We start from the raw sequence: 20,418 nt of genomic DNA on the forward strand, positions 1-20,418 counted from the left end.
AAGCATTATTAATAAAAATTGCATCACTTGAGAGGGGGAATATATATATTCAACATCAAGTACTCTTTAAACACTTTTTTTGTTTTCATTTACTGGAGAGAGACAGACAAAGGAAGAGAGGAGTCTTCTACCCCCTGGTTCACCCCTCAAACACCAGCAACAGAGCCTGAATCTCCCACTTGTTTGGCAGGAACCGAAATACATCAGCCATTAACTGATGCCTCCCAGAGTACGCATTAGCAGAAAGCTGGAATTGGAAATTTAAGTCGGGACTTGAGCCCAGGCACTGTGATATGGGATACAAGAGTCACAAGTGGTGTCTTTTAACTGTCAAATACATGCGCCAACTCTTCTTACATTAAACTTGCAGACATGCTGCTGTCACAGTAACTGACAAGACTGGTCTTACAGGTCAGATACAGATTAACCCTGACTACAGCCTTCAAACTGACTTATGTTTAGCCCAGAACTATGGATGGGAGTAGGGAGAAAAAAAAAGGTACAGGAAAAGTGAAACAATTTCAGCAATATAATGCATACTAAACTGAAAGGAAGGCCCATGCACATCCAACTCTACAGGTAAACAGATTCTAAACTAAAAGATACACAACACACACACCGATTATGTACTCCCACAACATACTACTCCTGCCTTCATCAAGACATATAACTTACATGGCAACTGTTTATTTAGGTGCCTGTTTCCACACTAAGTGAAGGACTGCCTGCTCACCGCAATAGCCTCATTCCAAGGATAAGTATAAAACAGCATAGGTACAAAACAGAGAGAGCAACAGAGAAGAATGCAGCAGATACAAAGCAAGCTGATGTCACAGCTCTTTCACTGCTTAACTATCTTGCCTCAACTCCCTCCTATTCTACAACCAGGAGCATAATAAAAACCAGATTTATTTTACTTTCTAATGTTCATATAATGTGAGCCACTAAACCTCTTTAGTTCTAAGTTTTCTTTTCTATAAAAGAAGGAATTAAGACTAACTTTCAAAGTTCATTCAGCTCAATAATTTCATGATTCTCTAATGGCATCAAATTCCAGAATAAACATTTGTTAACATTTACTCAATGTCTCTCTGTGGCTAATAATTATGATCATATCTGAAACCAAAGGTCTACTTTCCACTGCCACACTAGTCAACTACTCTGTTGACTTATAAAAGGAAAAGAAAACCACAAAACAATATTTTTGAAAACACATCCAAGTGTGTACAAATGTGAAAGCTAGAAAATAGTATTTGCCCCAATTACCCAGGGTGGCTTTGCTAAAGTCTTGCAGGAAATTTTCTACCAGAAAAGTAAGTTTTTTTTTTTTGTTTTTTTTTTTTTTTTTTTGTTTTTTAAGATTTATCTATTCATTTGAAAGTCATAGTTACACAGAGAGAGGAGAGGGAGGTAGGTAGGTAGGTAGGTAGAGAGAGGTCTTCCATTGGCTGCTTCACTTCCCAACTGGCTGCAATGGCCACAGCTGCGCTGATCCGAAGCCAGGAGCCAGGAGCTTCTGCCAGATCTCCCGCACAGGTGCAGGGGCCAAGGACCTGGGCCATCTTCTACTGCTTTCCCATGCCATAGTAGAGAGCTGGATTCAAAGTGGAGGAGCTGGGACTCGAACTGGCGCTGAAATGGGATGCTGGCACTGCAGGTGGTGGCTTTACCCACTACACTACAGTGTTGGCCCCAGTAAGTTGTTTAATGTTTCTTGAGCAACCAGAAATCCAAGACACTAAATTATACAGCTTGTTGATGTCTCGCAGCTAGGTTCGTATTTCTTAAAGTAGATGGTAGCATTTCCATCTAACAGTTCTGTCAATTCTTAACTCCCTCCCCCAGAGCTTCCCTGTGCTTAGATTAAAATCCAATCTCCTTTTTGTTCCACAGAAGACCCTGCACTAGTTGGGTCCCTCCTTTCTCCACTACCCTCAACCAGCATATCCAGGATTCTCTCAGTTCTTCCAACTGGTCACATGTTTCCCATGCTGGAGGCTTTGCCTTGTCTAGTCTCTCTGCCAGAATAGTTTCTACACAGAAATTCATATGCATGGTTCCTTAAAATTGTTCTGAGAGGCTTGGCAGTGTGGCACAGAGTTAGCTTAAGCAGCTACTTGAAACACCAGCATCCCATATGAGCACCAATTCAAGTCCCTGCAATTCCACTTCCAATCCAGCTCCTTGCTAATGCACCTGGAAAGCAGGGGAAGTGCCTGGGGCCCTGCCACCCACATAGGAGACCTGAATGGAGCTCTGGGCTCCTGGATTCGGCCCTGGCTGTTGTGGCCATTTGGGGAGTGAACCAATGGAAGGAAGTTCTCTGTCTCTCCCTCTCTCTCATTCTGCTTTTCAAAGAAACAATTTTTTTAAGTGCTCATAAAAAAAAAATCCTAAGGTTTCTACTCAAATGTCACCTCCTCAAGGAAGTGTTCTCCTACCCACTTTGAAGTAGGCTCCCCATCTTAATTTATCACACCTCTTCTTTGATTTTCTTTATACTTATTACAACCTGAAACTAGTTTACTCCTGTACTCATTTATTGTCTGGCTCTCCTGTGACAATGTGGAAGACAGAAGATCTATGAGTGTAGGAACCTTGCCCATGTTTTTCACTACTGTAATCCAGAATCTGGAATCATGCCTGGCACACAGTGCTAAACAGTTGTTGAAGCAATATAGTAATGGGAGCTACACTTATTTCACAGCACTGTTTCAGGCTCTTCATACAGCATATCACATGTGGTTTCACAGTGGCTCCCTGAAATGGTTATTTGTCCATTTTACTGATACGGAACTAGGACTCAAAAATGATCTAACTTGACTGAAAAAACAGCACAGCATAAAGGGGAAACCTAAAACATGAATTTATATCTTTTCTCCTAAGCTTTTTGTTTTTTTAAGGATTTATTTATTTAGGAGCCAGCACTGTGGTGTAGTAGGCCAAGCCTCCACCTGTGGTGCTGGCATCCCATGTGGGTGACGGTTCAAGTCCCAGCTGCTCCACTTCTGATCCAGCTTTCTGCTTATGTGCCTGGAAGGCAGCGGAGGATGGCCCAAGTGCTTGGGCTCCTGCACCCACTTGAAGAAGCTCCTGTCTCCTGGCTTGGGCCTGGCCCTGGCCCTGCCCCAGCCCATTGTAGCCATTGGGGAGTGAACCAGTGGATGGAAGATCTCTCTTTCTCTCCTCTCTCTGTATCTCTTTACTCTCAAATAAATAAATGATTTTTTAAAAAGCTCAAATTTTCTAGTAAAGGATTTCTACGTCAAGACTCTTCTAGAAAGCCCAACCTGTCTACCTATGCTAGAATTTGGAACTTGTCAACCACCACATCTACATGGACCAATTTCTTAAACCCATTGCCTCTCCCTCTATCTCCATAGCATCATGTGCATGCACACACACACACACACACACACACACACAAAACCACACACATTCTGGCGGTTCCGTTTCTTCGGAGAAACCCAACTGACACACAGATATACTCACATGTGACCCAAATAAAAAGGACTTGTGCCTTAAAACCTATGAAACATTGCTGAGAAAAAGAAGCCCTAAAAAAGTGTTCTATCATGTTATTGGGTCAGAAGACTCAGTATTTTTAAGGTATCAATTTTTCTCAAATTGATCTCTAGTTTCAATGTACTCCCAATCAAAATCAGTAGGCTCTGTTTAAAGAAATGATAAGCATTCTAAAATTTATAAGGAAAGGACATAAAGCAGTCAAAACAATTCTGGGAGGTGAATGGAAGGGGAGAGGGAGTGGGAAAGGGGAGGGTTGCAGGTGGGAGGGACATTATGGGGGGGAAGCCATTGTAATCCATAAGCTGTACTTTGGAAATTTATATTCATTAAATAACAGTTAAAAAAAAAACAACTCTGGAAAAGGAAAACAAAATTTGGGAACTAATATTACATGATTTCAACACTTATTAAAAAGCTTCAGTAATCAATAATGTAGCACGCAGGTGAAGATAAATAGATATCTCAATGGAACAGAATAGAGTCAAAAAACAGTCACACATACTACAGTACATTAAAAAGTTCATGGAAAAATGAAAAGATGAGTTTATTTTGAAGCAAAAAAATTCTGAAAGTCTTATTTTTCAGTAACATGTACTTTCCACCAACTTTTTGAAGACCCCTCATATCTAGACAACTGATTTTTTGTATTTTTAAACTGTATTTATTTATTTGAAAGGCAGAGTTAGAGAGATACAGATCTATATTCTGGTTCACACCCCAAATAGTCACAATGCCCAGTGGGAGGTCACTCCAAAGTCAGTTGCCTGGAACTCCATCCAGGTCTCCTACATAGATGGCAGGGACCCAAGCAATCTGCTTTCTCCCAAATGTGCATTAGCAGGAAGTCAGATAGGAAGCCAGGGCAGGACTCCAACCCAGGTATTCTATTATGGGTTGTAGGCATCCTAAGCAGCACCTTAACACACTGCACTACAACACTTGCCTCCTGGATGACTAAGATTATTGACAAAAATTTAAGGGCAATTCAATAGGAAAAAAATCATTTTTCAACAAGTGGAAAATGGTGCTATAATAATTTCCATATAGAAAGAAAATGTTTTGTGTATTTGGATTTTAATCACATCCAAAACTGAACTCAAATTAGAACACCTATAAAACCTAAAACTGTAAAACTTCTGGGAGAGGGGGCTAGTGCTAAGGTGTAGCAGGTAAAGCTGTAGCCTGCAGTGCTGGCATCCCATATAGAGGCTGGTTCAAGTCCCAGCTGCTCTACTTCCAATCCAGCTCTCTGCTATGGCCTGGGAAAGCAGTAGAAGATGCCCCGTGTTCTTGGGCCTTTGCACCCATGTGGGAGATCCAGAAGAAGCTCCTGGCTTCGGATCAGCCCAGCTCTGGCTGTTGCAGTTACTTGGGGGGTAAACCAGTGGATGGAAAACCTCTCTTTCTCTTTGCCTCTGTCTCTCTATAAACCTGCCTTTCAAATAAATAAAAAAAAATATATACTAAAAAAAGAAAGCTTCTGGGAGAAGTTATCCTGGATTAAGTTATCCTGGATTAAGTAAAAGTATTCTAAATGCTAAAAGCATAATCCATAAAGGAATAAACTAATAAATTATATATTATCAAAAATAAAACCTTTGTTCTTCAAGGCAGTACTAAGAGTATAGAGAGACAAAACAGACCAAGAAAAGATATCTGCAAATCATAAATCCAATAAATGACTTTTATCCAGAACATACAAAGTATCATCAAAACTGAATAGAAACCAATCCACCCGATTTTTAAAAGTGGGCAGAAGGGCCAGTGTTGTGGCATAGCAGGTAAAGCTGCCACCTGGGACACTGGCATCTCACATGAATGCCAGTTTCAATCCCAGCTGCTCTACTTCCAACCCAACTCCCTACCAATGGCCTGGGAAAAGCAGCAGAAGATGGCTCAAGTGTTTGGGCCCCTGCCACCCATGTGGGAGACCCGAATGAAGCTGCTGGCTCCTGCCTGTCTCAGTCCTGGCTGTTGTAGCCACTTGGGGAGTGAATCAGTGAATGGAAGATCTCTTTCTCTCTCTCTGTAATTTTTAAATAAATAAGTAAATATCTTTTAAATGTGAGAATATTTGAACAAACACTTTACAAAAGACAAAAGTATGGCAAATAAGCATGAGAACTGATTCTAAACATCACCAGTCATTAGGGAAAAATAAAAAACAAAATGAAAGACCTTTATGCACTAGTTAGTATGGTAATAATTAACAAGATGCACCATACCAGGTGTTAGCATAAGGCCGGTGGGAATGTAAAATGGTACAACCACTTTGGAAAAGTTTACTGGTTCCTTAAGATGTTAAATATATACCTACCATATGATTCAGCCATTCTACTCCTTGTATGTAGCTAAGAGAAATGAAAAGCATATGTCCATATAAATACATGTCCATAAAATGAAAAGCATATGTCTATATAAACACATGGATCTTCACTGATGCTTATCTTTTAAAGGCCAAAAACTAGAAACAACCCATATGTCTATCAACAGGTGGCTGTACATACAAACAGTGGTATACCCATACAATGGACTACTATTCAGCAATAAAAAAGAGCTTAACTACTGACACATGCCACAACATAGATGAGTCTCAAAATAAACATGGAGGTGAAAGAAGCCACACAGAAAGCACACATACTGTACTTTTTTAAAAAAAAATGGAAACTAGAATTCTGTTTTCTTTGCTTGTTACTTATGTATGCATGTATTTGCGTGTGCTTGATTTTTTTTTAATCTTTTTAAAGATTTATTTATTTATTTGAAAGGCAGAATTACAGAGAGGCAGAGGCACAGAAAGTCTTCCATCCACTGGTTCATTCCCCAGATGGCTGCAATGGCCGGAGCTGCGCCGATCCAAAGCCAGGAGCCAAGAGCTTCTTTTGGATCTCCCATGTGGGTGCAGGGGCCCAAGGACTTGGGCCATCTTCTACTGCTTTCCCAGGCCATAGCAGAGAGCTGGATCAGAAGCAGAGCAGCCACAACTTGAACCAGTGCCCATATAGGATGCTGGCATTGCAGGTGGCAGCTTTACCCACTATGCCACAGTGCCGGCCCCAGTACTGTACTTTTAAGACATGCAAACAAATATAAAGTGAAGAAGCAGAGATTGTGGTTGCCCAGAGAATGCCAAGAAGGAATATCAAGAAAACTAGAAAACTTTTGGGGGTGACAGATACATTCAGTCTGTATATGATGGCAGTTTCATGGGCATAGACTGGTCACAGTTACCAAATTGTACACTTTTCAGTATGTGTAGCTTACTGTACAAAAATTATGTTAATAAAGCTATTTAAAGAAAAAAAGATTTGCCAGAAGTGTTGGGAGTTAGGATTCTCTTTGATAGTTTGATAAAAACTAGGGGCCAGAACAATGGATATTTACATAAAATTTTACAGGTAGTAATTTCAAAGGTTTCAAAACTCCCCTGAATACTAGCCACATTTTCTTTAGCTTCTCAGGGTGAGGAAAAAAACTCCTTGCAGAATTCCATTCTACACTTTCTGTCTACAATCCCACACAGAGTGAGGCCCTTATACAGATAATGGCAATGGGAAATTTGAATGCGGGATGCCAGTGTTGGTATAACAGGCAGTAGCTTAACCTGCTACACCACAATGCTGGCCCCTAAATATTTGTTTTCAAAATGGTGGTCTGAATGAGGGTATAGAAAACATGCTTATAGGATCTACAGAAGAGATTGTGACAATGAGGAGCTGTATCACAGACCAAGATTTATATCATAATGACCAATTCAACCTGGAGGTAAGCTATAGGCCAAAAATGATCCTCAACTCCAACGACTGTTTCATAAAACACATTCTCCTCTTCCTCAACTTCAAAGGCATCCCACCAGGATGGGAAGCTCCTTGAGGATAATGTCTAAGTTTTATCTATCTTTGTATAGTACATATGTGTCTGTATCACTGTTTGTGCAATACTACATGATGGTTAAGAAAGACTCCAAAGTTATGGTACCTTACAACAAAGTGTTTATTTTACTTTGTATGTCTATCATGAATCAGTTTCAGTTCTGCTTCATAATTCTGCAACCAGTTCTAGCTAAGGCATTCAGGTTCCACAAAATGAAGGGCAAGGGCCACTGGCAGAACTACAAGATGGAAAACTTCTGTTCCAACATGGGATATGGTGGTTCTCAAACATTTTACTGGTCAAGAAATGCCCACTGGCAGAATGTGATGAAAACAGAGTCGGAAATACAAACCTACTACAGACAGGATCCTGATAGAGGAAACAAAAACTTCTGAACAATAAATCTATCACAGTTCCTTCCCATAAAAAGTGCTGAGTATTTGGTAGTAATTGTATATATGTTTTATATATATATATATATATATATATATATAAAATTATACGCCAGGTCATAAATACCAGAAGGATAGAGACTATCATCTTTCTTGCTCTCTGATACACCAACACCACACACAGTGCCTACCATGTTGAAATGGAAACACTAAATGAATGAACAGTGATGAAATGAGTATGGGATCTGTAATCAAAAGTCTTGCAACAAAGTACTACATCTGTCAAGTCATGATTTGTTGGAAAGTTTTTTTTCCATTCTGATTCTCAAATAGTTGTTGTAAAAGATGTGACAGTACCATGAGAACTGCTATTTTATACAGATGTTAGCTGATATCTAGACAGTCAGATGGGATGAAATCTAAAAAAGATAAATTCACTTAAACTTTTATACTAATGCAACACATAACATCTTGGATTTACTTTCAAAGCATCAACTGTCAAGTAAAGAATGAGAGAGATTAGATTCAAAGCAGTTCACATGAAAAAGAGACAGGGTTTTAGTTGACCATAAACTCAGTATGATCAAAGAGTAATGTGGCTGCCAAAAAAGTAATGCAAATTTCCAGCACCCCAACTGGGACTAGAACCCAGTGTAGCTGGCACTGCAGGCGGAGGATTAGCCTAGTGAGCTGCGGCACCGGCCAGTATCTGGGTTTGATTCTCAACTCTATTTCCTAACTCCAGCTTCCTATCAATGCAGACCCTGGAAGGCAACAGGCGATGGCTCAAATAACGGTTCCTGCTACCCAGCTGGGAGACCTGAATTGCAATCAGCTCAGGCTTTTGGCCCAGCCTAGCCCTGGCTCTGGCCCTCAACTCACCAAGGCTGTTTCAGGCAGGTGGGAGCTCTCTGTCTCTGCCTCTCAAATGATGATGATGATGATGATGAATGATTCCTTGCTAATGTCTTATTTTGTTTTTTTTTTTTTTTACACTATTCAAATTCTAGCACTTTTCCAGTCTCATTCTGAGCTTCCAAATTCCCATACAGTCTCCTTAGTCTAGACTCTGCAGCAAGTCATTAGTGTAGAAAAATAAGTGTCTGATCCCGACTATCTTTCTGGCATTTATCTTTATATCCCAGTCACCCATTTTCAACTTACTGACTGCTAGCCTAAACAATGAAAATTACTTGCTAAAATTCCTTCAATGAAATATTTTTAGAAAATTACCCAGCCAGCTTTTCATTATATTTCAATTGTTAACTGAGAGCACATGAGTGCAAAAGTTAAACTAGGCTATAAGGACAAAATATTATTTGCTATAGTAAGAAATGAATACTTTGAAAGACAAATTTTTTCTGATAAGTTCTTCTTTGTATCTTAAATGTGAATATGTAACAGAATTTCATAGTACATAGTTCTTGATACAAATTACTAATGCCTTGCCTACTTCTCTTACTGCAAGTATATATGTAGAAAAATGGGCTTAAAAACAGCTTCACAAATTAAAAAAAAAATAATTCTGCATGTGCCTTTCTGAAATAAAACAAATTTAGATGTTTAAAGATCTATTTTTCCAAGTTAAAAAAATACAGTGTGAAAATGAAGAAAAAAATAAAGCTGAACACTTATCTTCTAAGGAATACCAAAGTTTAGGACTTATTACAGGCTAAGACTAAAGAGCTTGTCATTGGATTTATATTCTCTGTTTCTCTCCCTCTTCTCTTGGGGAACTACCAAGAAATGCAGGTCACAGGAACACAATGCTAAGCCACAGATATCAGGAGAACTTAAGTTTTGTTTTGTTTTGAAGATTTTTCATTTTATTTGAAAGACAAGAGTTACAGAGAGAGGTAGAGACAGAGACAGAGAGAGGTCTTCCATCTGCTGGTTCACTCCTCAAATGGCCGCAATGGCTGGAGCTGAGTCAGGAGCCAGAAGCTTCTTCTGGGTCTCCCACATGGGTGCAGGGACCCACGGAATTGGGCCATCCTCCACTGCTTTCCCAGGCCATAAGCAGGGAGCTGGACTGGAAGTGGAACAGCCAGGCTTAAGTTTTAAGTCTCGCACATCAGTGAATCAGTCAATCCACCCAACAAGAATGCAATTTACACTTTGAATGTGCTGAAACAGTTATCAGTTTAAAGACAGCAACCCAATAGTTCCCCCTCTGTTAACCTTGAGGGGATACATGTTCCAGTACCCTACAGTGGATGCCAGAATCACCAATTGTACTGAATCCTGTAACTCTGCTTTTTCCTATACCTGCATACTTATGATAAAGTTTAATTTATAACTTAGGCACAATAAGGGATTACTAACAACTAATGATAAAATAGAACAATTATAGCAGTATACTATAATAAAAGTTATGAAAATTTGGTCTCAAAAGTTTTTTGAGATGTATTTATTTATTTGAAAGGTAGAGTTACAGACAGCGAGGGGGATACAGAGAGAGAGAACTTCCATCTGCTGGTTCACTCCCCAAATGGCCACAACAAGGGCTAGGCTGGGCGTGGCTGGGCAGAAGCCAAGAGCCAGGAGCTTCTTGCAGGTCAACCACATGGGTGCAGTGGGCCAAGCACTTGGGCCATCCTCTGCTGCTTTCCCAGGTGCATTAGTAGGGAACTGGATCAGAAGTAAAGCAACCAGTACACAAACTGGCACCCATGTGGGAAGCTGGCTTTGCAGGTGGGCACTTTACCTGCTATGCCACGATGCTGCCTCTCAAAATCTTGTTGTACTTATTGTCACCATTCTTGTGACAATGTGAGATGAGACAAGGGACACATGAGATAAAGTAAGATGACTGACTTAGGTATGTATGTTAGGCTACTACTTACAGATTACTTGAACACAAACACTTTAATATCATGACTGTAGCTCTGATTAAAAAGATGGTTACTGAGTCACTGAGGGGCAGGCAGCATACAGAGGTGAATACTAGACAAAGGGAAGAGTCACATCCTGAGAGGGATGGAGGACAGTGGGAGATGTCATCACACTACTTAGAATAGAGTGCAATTTCAAGCTTGTGAACTGTTTATTTCTGGAACTCTCCATTTTATATTTCTATACCACACTTGACCATAACTGAAACTGCAGAAAGTAAAACCACGGATGTTGTCTCTTTTGAATCAGATACTCATGCATTAAAGCTATTACCTTTAAAAGATGGAAATGATGGGACCCCTTGTGGCAACTTAACTGCTATGCCAAATGCTTGCCCCATCTAACATTTTTCAAGTCTTTAACAAGCATAAAGTCATGTACATTCTTCACAACAGCAATGTTAAGGTAGTATTAATTCTCTTCATTTTAAGGTTGAGAAAATGGAGTTACAGAATGATTAAGAAACTTGTGCAATTTTTGGTAAAGCTGCTACTCATGATGTCCATATCCCATATCCCATACGGGTACTGGTTTGTGTTCCAATTGCTCCATTTCCAATCCAACTCCTTGCTGATGGCCGGGGGAAAAGCAGCAGAAAATGGCCCATGTGCTGGGCTCTTGCACCTGGATGACCCTCTGGCTTCCCCTTGGCTCAGCCCTGGTGCCTGTAGCCATTTGGGGAGTGAATCAGTGGATCAAAGATCTGCCTCACTCACTCATTCTCTCAAGCTCTCTCTCTCTCTCTCCTTCTCCCTTCTTCACTCCTCTCTCTTTCAAATAAATAAATAAATCTTAAAAACAAAAAGATGTCTAAGACCACACAGCTACTGACAGGCAGGAGAGTGATATGAATTCAGGCAGAACAGCTCAAAGGCACATTTTTTAACCTCTAAGGATGGATGCTGCAATGCTCTTCTTATGAGCCTTGACACTTGAATAATCATATATAAAGAAATATTTAAAGAAATAACCAAGACTATATAGAATTATTATTAAAATGCTTTCACAATTCACTTTTAGGATTAGATGACTAAATCCAAGGCACCACTTAAGCCACTGTAACTTAATCTAATCTTTCCATATAATATATCTTTTGACTTTATTATACTTCATGAGTACAATGTGGTACCATTTATATATTTAGCATAATGCCTGACACCATCGCTTAAAACGCTTTACACAGACTGCATCTGGAATGTTTTATTCACATGATTGTACATTCAAGTAATTTTACTACTTTTCAAATTCTTTTTTTTTTTTTTTTTTTTGACAGGCAGAGTGGACAGAGAGAGAGACAGAGAGAGAAAGGTCTTCCTTTTGCCGTTGGTTCACCCTCCAATGGCCGCCGCTGCAGCCGGCGCACCGCGCTGATCCTGGCAGGAGCCAGGAGCCAGGTGCTTTTCCTGGTCTCCCATGGGGTGCAGGGCCCAAGCACCTGGGCCATCCTCCACTGCACTCCCTGGCCATAGCAGAGAGCTGGCCTGGAAGAGGGGCAACTGGGACAGAATCCGGCGCCCCGACCGGGACTAGAACCCGGTGTGCCGGCGCCGCAAGGTGGAGGATTAGCCTATTGAGCCACGGCGCCGGCTCTACTTTTCAAATTCTAAATGCAATCATTCAACAGATATCTGAATACCGAATGAACACCAAGTAGTATGGATACAAAATAAACGACATGGTCTCTGCTCTCAGAAAAGGCCACACTTCCAAAACAATGTACTAAGTGTTTGAATGGAAATACGACAAAAGTTCCAAGGGAACATGGTGCTACCTAACTGATCTGAGAATGGTGGCAGTTCCATGTGCAAAGGTATGGAAATTTAAAAAGCACATTTTTTCCTCTGGGGAATAGTAAACAATTTGAGAAGGATTAGAATGGAGGGTTTATAAGGAAAGGAAGGGAAAGTGATAAGAGATGAAGAATGAAGCTGGAGCTAGATAAAGTCTTATCAGTCATAATAATAATGATAAAAACCATGGCAAGGATTTAAGCAGGGGAGTGGTAAGATCAAATATGCTAACAACAGTGGTTACCACACTTTTTAAACAAAAGAACCCTGCTCTAAAATGAAATCTCATGCACACTTAAAGTAAAACTACAGCGTTGACATTGAACCTGTTTGACCCACAGAACACTGGTTCAAAATCACTGCTTTACAAAGAAAAAGTAATACAGCCACACAAATGTTTTACTCACTACATTATGCCTCTCCTCACATGATTCTAACTTCTCATGTACAAGGATTCATTCCAGCACTTTTCATCAATTACAGTACACAGAACTAAGCATACAGAACTAGGCTTTTGGGGCCAGCGCTGTGGCACAATGGGTTAAAGCCCTGCCCTCGGCACCAGCATCCTGTATGGGCGTCGGTTCTCCGCTACTCCACTTCCAATCCAGCTGCCTGCTTAAATGTGCCTGGGAAAGCAGCAGAGGATGGCCCAAGTCCTTGGGACCCTGCACCCAGGTGGGAAACCCGGAAGAAGTTCCTGGGTCCTGATCCGCGAAGCTTCAGCTGTTGCGGCCATCTGGAGAGTGAACCAACTTTCTCTCTGTATCTACCTCCCTCTTTAACTCTTTCAAATAAAATAAATCTTTTAAAAACTAGGTTTTTAAAATGAGTAACAAAATGTGTAACATTTTTTATCATTATCAGTTTTTTTTTTTCAAGTGAGTTAAAATTATAATTTGAGCTACTACATTTTCTAGCCTAAAAGTCAAGATTCACAGTAAGACAAATATTAGTGTATTTAGGCCACAGAATATTCAAGCCTGGTATAGTGCTGAAAGACAGAGAATATGATTTTAATTAATTAGTACTGATTTCTTCTCAAGATTGGTTAACTTGAATGTTCTTAACAATGTCTTTGTGCCTAAAAATCCTTTCCACCTAGCTTTAGCTACCTATAGTTCGCCTACCTTCTAAAATCTGGAACTCTAAATGTGATCACTAAAAATGACCTCCAGTGTGAAAGCTGCTTCAGATCTTCCTTATATCCATATAATATGTTCCCAGCAGCCACCATGGAAAACTCTAAAGCTATACATACGCTCTCAAGGCAGTCCATTACTCTTCAAAGGGATAATTAAAAAGCAAGGTTATATAATCCCAGGAAAAAGGCAAATAATGACTACTTTAACATGCTTTCTATCTAAATATTACACTTTCTCTCTGCCTTTACTCTCCCCTTCTCCTGGTACCAATATTTGTCAAAAGAACTTTTAAAGTGTTATCTACTTTATATAAGTAATAGGTTGCAAACAAATGTTCAATGTTTAACACATATTAAGACCTAAAGAACAATCTAACAGTTATCATATCTTCTATCAGATAAAATGTGAGAAAACAACAACCCTACAGACACTCTATCAGATTAAAAGTTGCCTCATGGTATGTGGCTAAAGGCCAACTATTTACAATTTCCTTTCTTCCAAAAGGAGAAAGAATAGGATATAAATTAAATTCTTCAGTACATCATTTGACCAACATGTACAATATATTTAAAGAATACTTCAAAACTGACCCTTAATCAAAAACATAAATGTCATTGTAAAAAGAATACTATTTACACACAATATTGACTTAGTCTAACATTTAGTATTCAACACTTAATTTCTGGGCATACTACAGACTTCCAAATTTTAAAACACAGCAAAAGATTCTCCTATAAATTTATGTGGATCATAACTCCATATTATACTAAAAATAAATTATATCACATGCTCCAACTAAATTGGTTATTTTAGGCAACAGCTTAATAAATTACTCATTTTCACTTCTTTCAAACATAAAAGTCTGAGAACTACCATATAATCACTAAGAACAAAATGACTTTTCATTTAGAAAAGCTTGTTTATAAACTGAAATAAAAACATACTAAGCAGTGCCACATAAACACACAGTACGAAAAAAAAAAAACCTCAAGTGTAGAATAAAGGCAATCAAAACAGTCTCTAAACAAAATTTAACTAATTGTATATTCAATTAGAAGGTTTCAAAGTAAAATTTCTACTTTTTTTTTAAGATTTTATTTATTTGAAAATTAAAATTACAGAGAGAAACAGATCTTCCAACTGCTGGTTCACTCCTCACATGGCCACAATGGCCAGGGTTGCACCGGGCCAAAGCCAGGAGCCAGGAGCTTCTTCCAGATTTCCCACGTGGGTACAGGGGTCCAAGCACTTGGGCCATCTTCCGATGTTTTCCCAGACACATTAGCAGGAGCTGGGTCGGAAGTAGAACAGCAGGGACTTGATCTAGCAAACATATGGGATGCTGGCAATGCAGACAGTGGCTTAACTCGCTTTGCTACAGCACTGGCCCCAAAATTTCTACCTTCTGTTCATTTATGGGCAAATTTTTTAGGTCCTTTTAAAAAATATTCCACAGATATATATTTTTAAGGAGACTATACGTACTCTGTTGGCTTTAACAACACATCAAATAAAGTTAACTTAGGACAGACACTACTAATGGTTAGAAATATTAAATTATATAAACCATGCTTAACTATCCCCACCAAAATACTAAGTATATATAAATTATGTCACGATAAATTTATATTTGTCCATAGTTTGCAATAATCCTTCTGCTTAGGGTAAACTACAATTATATTCAATAACTGAAATTTAATGTCCCAGAGGGAACAGCTGGAAGAAAATAAAGACAGTTTTTACAAATGATTTTTCCACTGATGCTATACATAAGATGATCTCATACATAATACTGGTATAAAGGGGGTCTAGAAAATTTAAACATGTAATAGTGAACGAAAACTCTTCAGGGAGAAAAGACGAAAACAGAACCTAACAGGGTTACCAATGACTAAAACTGAGTACAGTCTTCTTATTTTAAAAAGTTTCTCACATTTTCATAGATTACAAGGTCTAAACTGTTAAATCACATACAGTGTACTTGTATTATCTAATGCTTAAGATGTCTAGCAAAGGGTGGGTGCTTAACCTTGCAGTTAAGACAACCATCAGAATACCTGGTTCTGGCTTGTGACTCCACTAATGCAGATCCTGGAAGGCAACAGCAAATAACTGGGTTCCTGCCACCCACATGGAAGACCTACAGTGCATTCTGGCACTCAGCTTCAGCCCAGGACCCTGTGTGCCTATAGGAAGTTCTCTATCTGCCTCTCAAATAAATAAAAATTTTAAAAAGAGAAGTCTAGCTAGTATTATTTTAAAATCTTAGTTTAAAAAAAGTATATGGAACTGCTGATTGCATTTTACAGAAAAGAACACTGGGAACAGAAAAATTAAGTGACATTTTAAAAGTGACACAGGATTAAATAATGCAGTTGAGATGATAAATCAACCTTAACTTCCAATTAAAATTTCTAATCAGTACCTCTATTCTCACACATCTTCATAAATAAAGTGTGCTTACTTTATTTCCATATCTTTTAAAATTTTTGAGTGCCCTCATTAATCATAAATTCAACATAAAGTACTTTTTAAAAAAAACCTCATCGTGCTCTGAAATTAGCAATCCTGTAAGACAGTCTCTTGGTATTTAAAAAAATAAAAACATTAAATATTACATCTTCTTGTGTCTTCATTGTTACTCACTGGTACAATTAAGGAACTAAGAGCCTACACTAAAAAAAAAAAAATCAATGGCATCATTCAAGCTGTTCTTTCAATTTTATAATATTCAATTATGCCAAGAGAAGCAAAACCAAGTGGGTTCTCAGCCTAAATTTAGCATTAATTTCTTGCTTTTTGTCTAATGTACGACAACAAATATTAAGCATACTAAACATCCCTTGAACATTCCTTTGTCCATATGCTTAGTTAGCTCTTCTTCAAATCTCTTCTTTTACAAGATTTCCCTCCAATGGGGGGGCTGGGAGGGGAGGGTGTTACTCTTACCCAAACAGCATGAACAGTATAAAGCAAACTAAGCTTGAGTAATTAACTTTAATTCAGTTTGTGGCCCCATCCTCCCTTACCTCCTTATCCCAACATAAAGTTGGAGGTAACCTCATAAGCAATTCTACTCATACTATAATGCAAGTTCCTATTCTTACATAACCAAAGCAAAATGGTTTCGGAATTAAACACCCCAAGAACTTCATCCAACATCTCCTATGACTCCAAATAAATGCAATGTACTAACACAAAGGGGTTGGGGGGAAGCACCTTTGAAAATTTGGGAGTAGTCATTTTATCAAAATAACAATTTTCACAAGTGACCCAAATAGATTACAGTTTAGGAAAATTAAGCCTTTAATTCTGAATAATTTGCACTTAAGAGAAAATTTCAAGGTTAACAGTTTTCACTGCTTGTAGACTTTAGACTCAATCTATTTGTTTTGATTTTGCTGTAGTCTGGGTATAACCACTTGTTGGCTTCTGCTGCAGGACCACCATCCTCGTGAGAATGTCTGACAACAAGGTGCTTTTGATACCTCAGTCACCAAAATACTTTGGATGGGGTTCCCAACAAACCTGACCAGAAAATTCTACCCAATGGAGAAAAGCATTTTAATTAGGTTTCAATGTACTCCTTAAATGGTAAATCATAAAACAGAAGACAATTTTGCCATTCAGGTAAAACATTAATAGGTGGCATATAAGTAGGACGCCACTGAATTTAATTTTGTCCCTACTTTTGGGAAAAGGGCAACTCAAGAAACATACTGAAAATCCTTACCTATAAAAAAAATCTGTTGTATGCCAACTAATTTTGTATGCCAACTAAATTGTTGTATGCCAACTGATTTTTCACAAATCAAACCATATTTCATAAGACCCATATAAAAGGATGAATTATCTGAAGGTGCCTTTTAGTGAATCCTTTTTGAAGAATTCTCAGATAACTAAGCACTAATTTGTTTTATAATCTTAAACTTTGTAAATACCAGCTTTCTTATAGTAGAGCACAGCTGCTTTCCTAAGCCAAAAAATTCACCCCAGCAATACTGCCCTCCTTCCATTTCTCCTCAAACAAGCTCTAAAAGTGTCACCCCCACCCCAAAACAGCTGTTCGTCTGTGATAGAATATACAAGCAATACCAGGAAAGTTGAAGCGTAAGTGATTTACTGTTCAGAACCCTTGATCTCCATGAACACATGACCTCCATGATGCCACCAAGGTCAACTACACCTACAGGAGGGGGGCATGCTGAGTAAGTCCTGATTCATCCATTTCTACAGCTTCCTTTAAAAGGAGAGAAGGAAAACAAACAAACATTTATTTACATGTTACAGGAAATAATGTTTATAAGTTATAAAAATTTAATACCCCAAATCAGGACAGTATACAAACATATGTCAGCAACGACTAGCAGAAGCCAGATTTAAAGGGAGCTCACAGCACAGGACCAGGTACAAAAGCAGCTGCTCGGAAAGAATTAAGAAATCCCAAACTAATCTTCCCTTACATCTCATACTGAAAACCTTCAGAAGGCTGGCTGCATGCCACAAGGACTCAATTTCAAAGTGAGGGCTTTCTGTGGCGAGAACTTCTTGAAAATGACAAATGACCAAAGTTCCCTAATCAAAGGAAAATGCTCCACATGTCAGAAATCCTTAAGGGTAAGGGGGTCCAAACCCAGAGCTGGTTCTCTCATCCTTAACCAGGCTCCTTGGGGCACTTCCTCGGCTGTCCCATGTCCTGCACCTATCACAAACCAGGAAGTTTCTTGGATGAGCTTTAAATTTCAAAACACATTATCCACTCAGTATAATCTGTTTATGCCAGACTTCTGCTCAAAACATCCCTATCAATTTGAAACCATTACATTGGAAATTTCCAAACAGCTTTCAAATAGGGGAAAAAAAAAAAAAGGGAGGAGGGTGAGCATTACAGGTCAGAGCTAGTGCCAGATCATTTCAAAGTGACTGAGTGACCGGTTGACTCCGCAACTAACGCCTGGCAAACGGTGGGGCATACACGCAGCGCGTTACGAAGCATGGAAAATTAAAGAGAAAAAGGTCCAGCAAAAGCACCGGCTATCCACAATCAACCAAGTCGTGGGCTGCTAAGTCTTCGCAGTCACTTCCAGGGACGCTCCCCACTGGTGGGTGGAACCGGGTCAACGCGATTCCTTAACCCGGGAAGTTCCAACGAAACTCCACTTTGATGGGCTCCAAAGCTTATTTCGAAAAGATGACTGCTCGGCCCGGCCAGTGCCTCGGCGTCCCCCTACTTTTTTTTTTTTTTTCCCACGGAACGCGCACCCTGGCACCTGAAACTGCTCGAACGTTCCCTGGTTTCGGGGCTTCAGAGAGCTGTGTTTGTTATTCAAGTCCACAGGGCAATTTAATGCAGCGGCGAGTGTGTGAAAGATTAACCTATTTTCGGAACTAACGACAATTCAAGCAGTTCGCTCCCTCCTAAGTAACTTTTTTTTTTTTTTTAAATCGTGCAGTACTAAAATAACCGTAAGCAACAAACACGAGCATTGGCATGGCAACGTGCGCGCAGCCTGCCCCGGGGTGGCCATCTCGGGTCCCCGTCCGGCCCGGCCCGACCCTCCCGGCCGCTCCTGCCCGGCTTCCCCCGAGTTCTGAGGTGAAAGCCGCCACTTTGCGCACGCCGCCTCGCTCCGCGGGCGGAGTTTCTCCCAACTGCCCGACAAACACGCCCCGCAGCTTTCCCGCCGGCTCCCCTCGCTCCGCGGCCGCCTCGAGGGGCCCACCTGCCTCGCGCCGCCAGTCCCCACGCGCGCGGCCACCGCCAACTCCGGGCCGACCCTGAGGGGCGGGGACGCCGAGCCCACCGCCCAGCGCCCGCCGCCGCCGCCCCCAGGACGCCCCCCAGAGGCCGTGGCCGCACGGCCTGTCAGCGCCCCCGGAAGGGGGTCGGGCGGAGCGCCCGCTGCCCTCGCCGCCCGCGCCGCACTCACCTGGCCCGGCTGCCGCCGAGGGGCCGGCCCGGGAGGGCCAGGGTCCGGCCGAGAGGCCAGCGGCCCGCCCTCCCCAGCCCCGCGCCCCGCCGGCGCGCGCCCGGAGCGGCTGGGGGAGGGGGTCGCGGGGACGCGCGAGCGCCGGGGCGAGGGGCGCGCGGGGGGCGGGGGCCGGAGGCGCGGCGGGAGCAGGGGCTCGACGGCGTCGGCGGAGAGCGAGCGGCCTCTCCGCCGCGTCCGACATGGCGCGGCAGCTCCCTCCGGTCTCTCTGCTCCCTCGCCTTTAGTTTGACCTTTCCCTCCAGTGTGTCTGAGGGAGAGCGGCCGTGCGCGCGCGAGTGCATGGCTCTGTGTGTATGTGCGCGCGCGCCCGCGGGGAAGGGGCCGGGTTCGCTCCCCGACGCCTGACGTCACTGCCATGGCAACGGCAGCCCCCGCCCTTCGCTTCCCGTTTCCTTTCCCCGCCCACTGTGCACGCTCCGGGGCCTCACGTGCTCACTCACACGCACGCACGCACGCTCGGAGAGCGCGCGCGCCCCGAGCGCTGCGGGCGTTGGGAGCCTCCTGCTCCCTCCCCTCTCTGCTCTGCCTCCCCAAATTCGGCCAATCCAATGAGGAGGAGCCGTGGGCGGGGTGGGCGGGGCGGGCGCGGCTGCTAGGGCGGCGTGAAAAATTTCCCAAGGCAGAGTGAAATCGCTTCCTGACGGACTGAGCATGCCCCATGGCGACAGCGGCGCGTAGGACGCAGAGTTTAGGGAGGCGGTCGGATAGTTGAGGGAGGGAAGCCCGGGTCCCATTTTAGGAGACGTGGGTCGGTCTGAGACTGGGACTGTGCCGTAGTCTGGCAGCCTGGGACTGGAATTGG

At 41.5% G+C, this 20,418-nt stretch overlaps 1 long non-coding RNA gene across 50 annotated transcripts in view; it reads right to left on the reverse strand.

Annotated features, from left to right (window-relative positions):
- Window positions 1-20,086, reverse strand: part of LOC103348141 (uncharacterized) — a 107,514-nt gene extending 87,428 nt beyond the window's left edge. For 24 of the 50 annotated variants that reach the window (XR_011389577.2, XR_011389573.2, XR_016235998.1 and 21 more), the window contains exons 1-2: window positions 19,554-19,904; window positions 5,846-5,879 (exon numbers count right to left, since the gene is read on the reverse strand). This is a non-coding gene — a long non-coding RNA (uncharacterized LOC103348141). Of the gene's footprint in view, window positions 1-5,845; window positions 5,880-19,346 lie in introns of all 50 variants that reach the window. The other 26 variants (XR_007918871.3, XR_007918868.3, XR_016236013.1 and 23 more) reach the window with 5 other exon arrangements.
- Between the last annotated feature and the right edge of the window lie 332 nt (window positions 20,087-20,418).

This window comes from Oryctolagus cuniculus, chromosome 6 (assembly GCF_051225735.1).
Source record: "Oryctolagus cuniculus isolate XC-2025 breed Fujian yellow rabbit chromosome 6, ASM5122573v1, whole genome shotgun sequence".
Lineage (NCBI taxonomy): Eukaryota > Metazoa > Chordata > Mammalia > Lagomorpha > Leporidae > Oryctolagus > Oryctolagus cuniculus.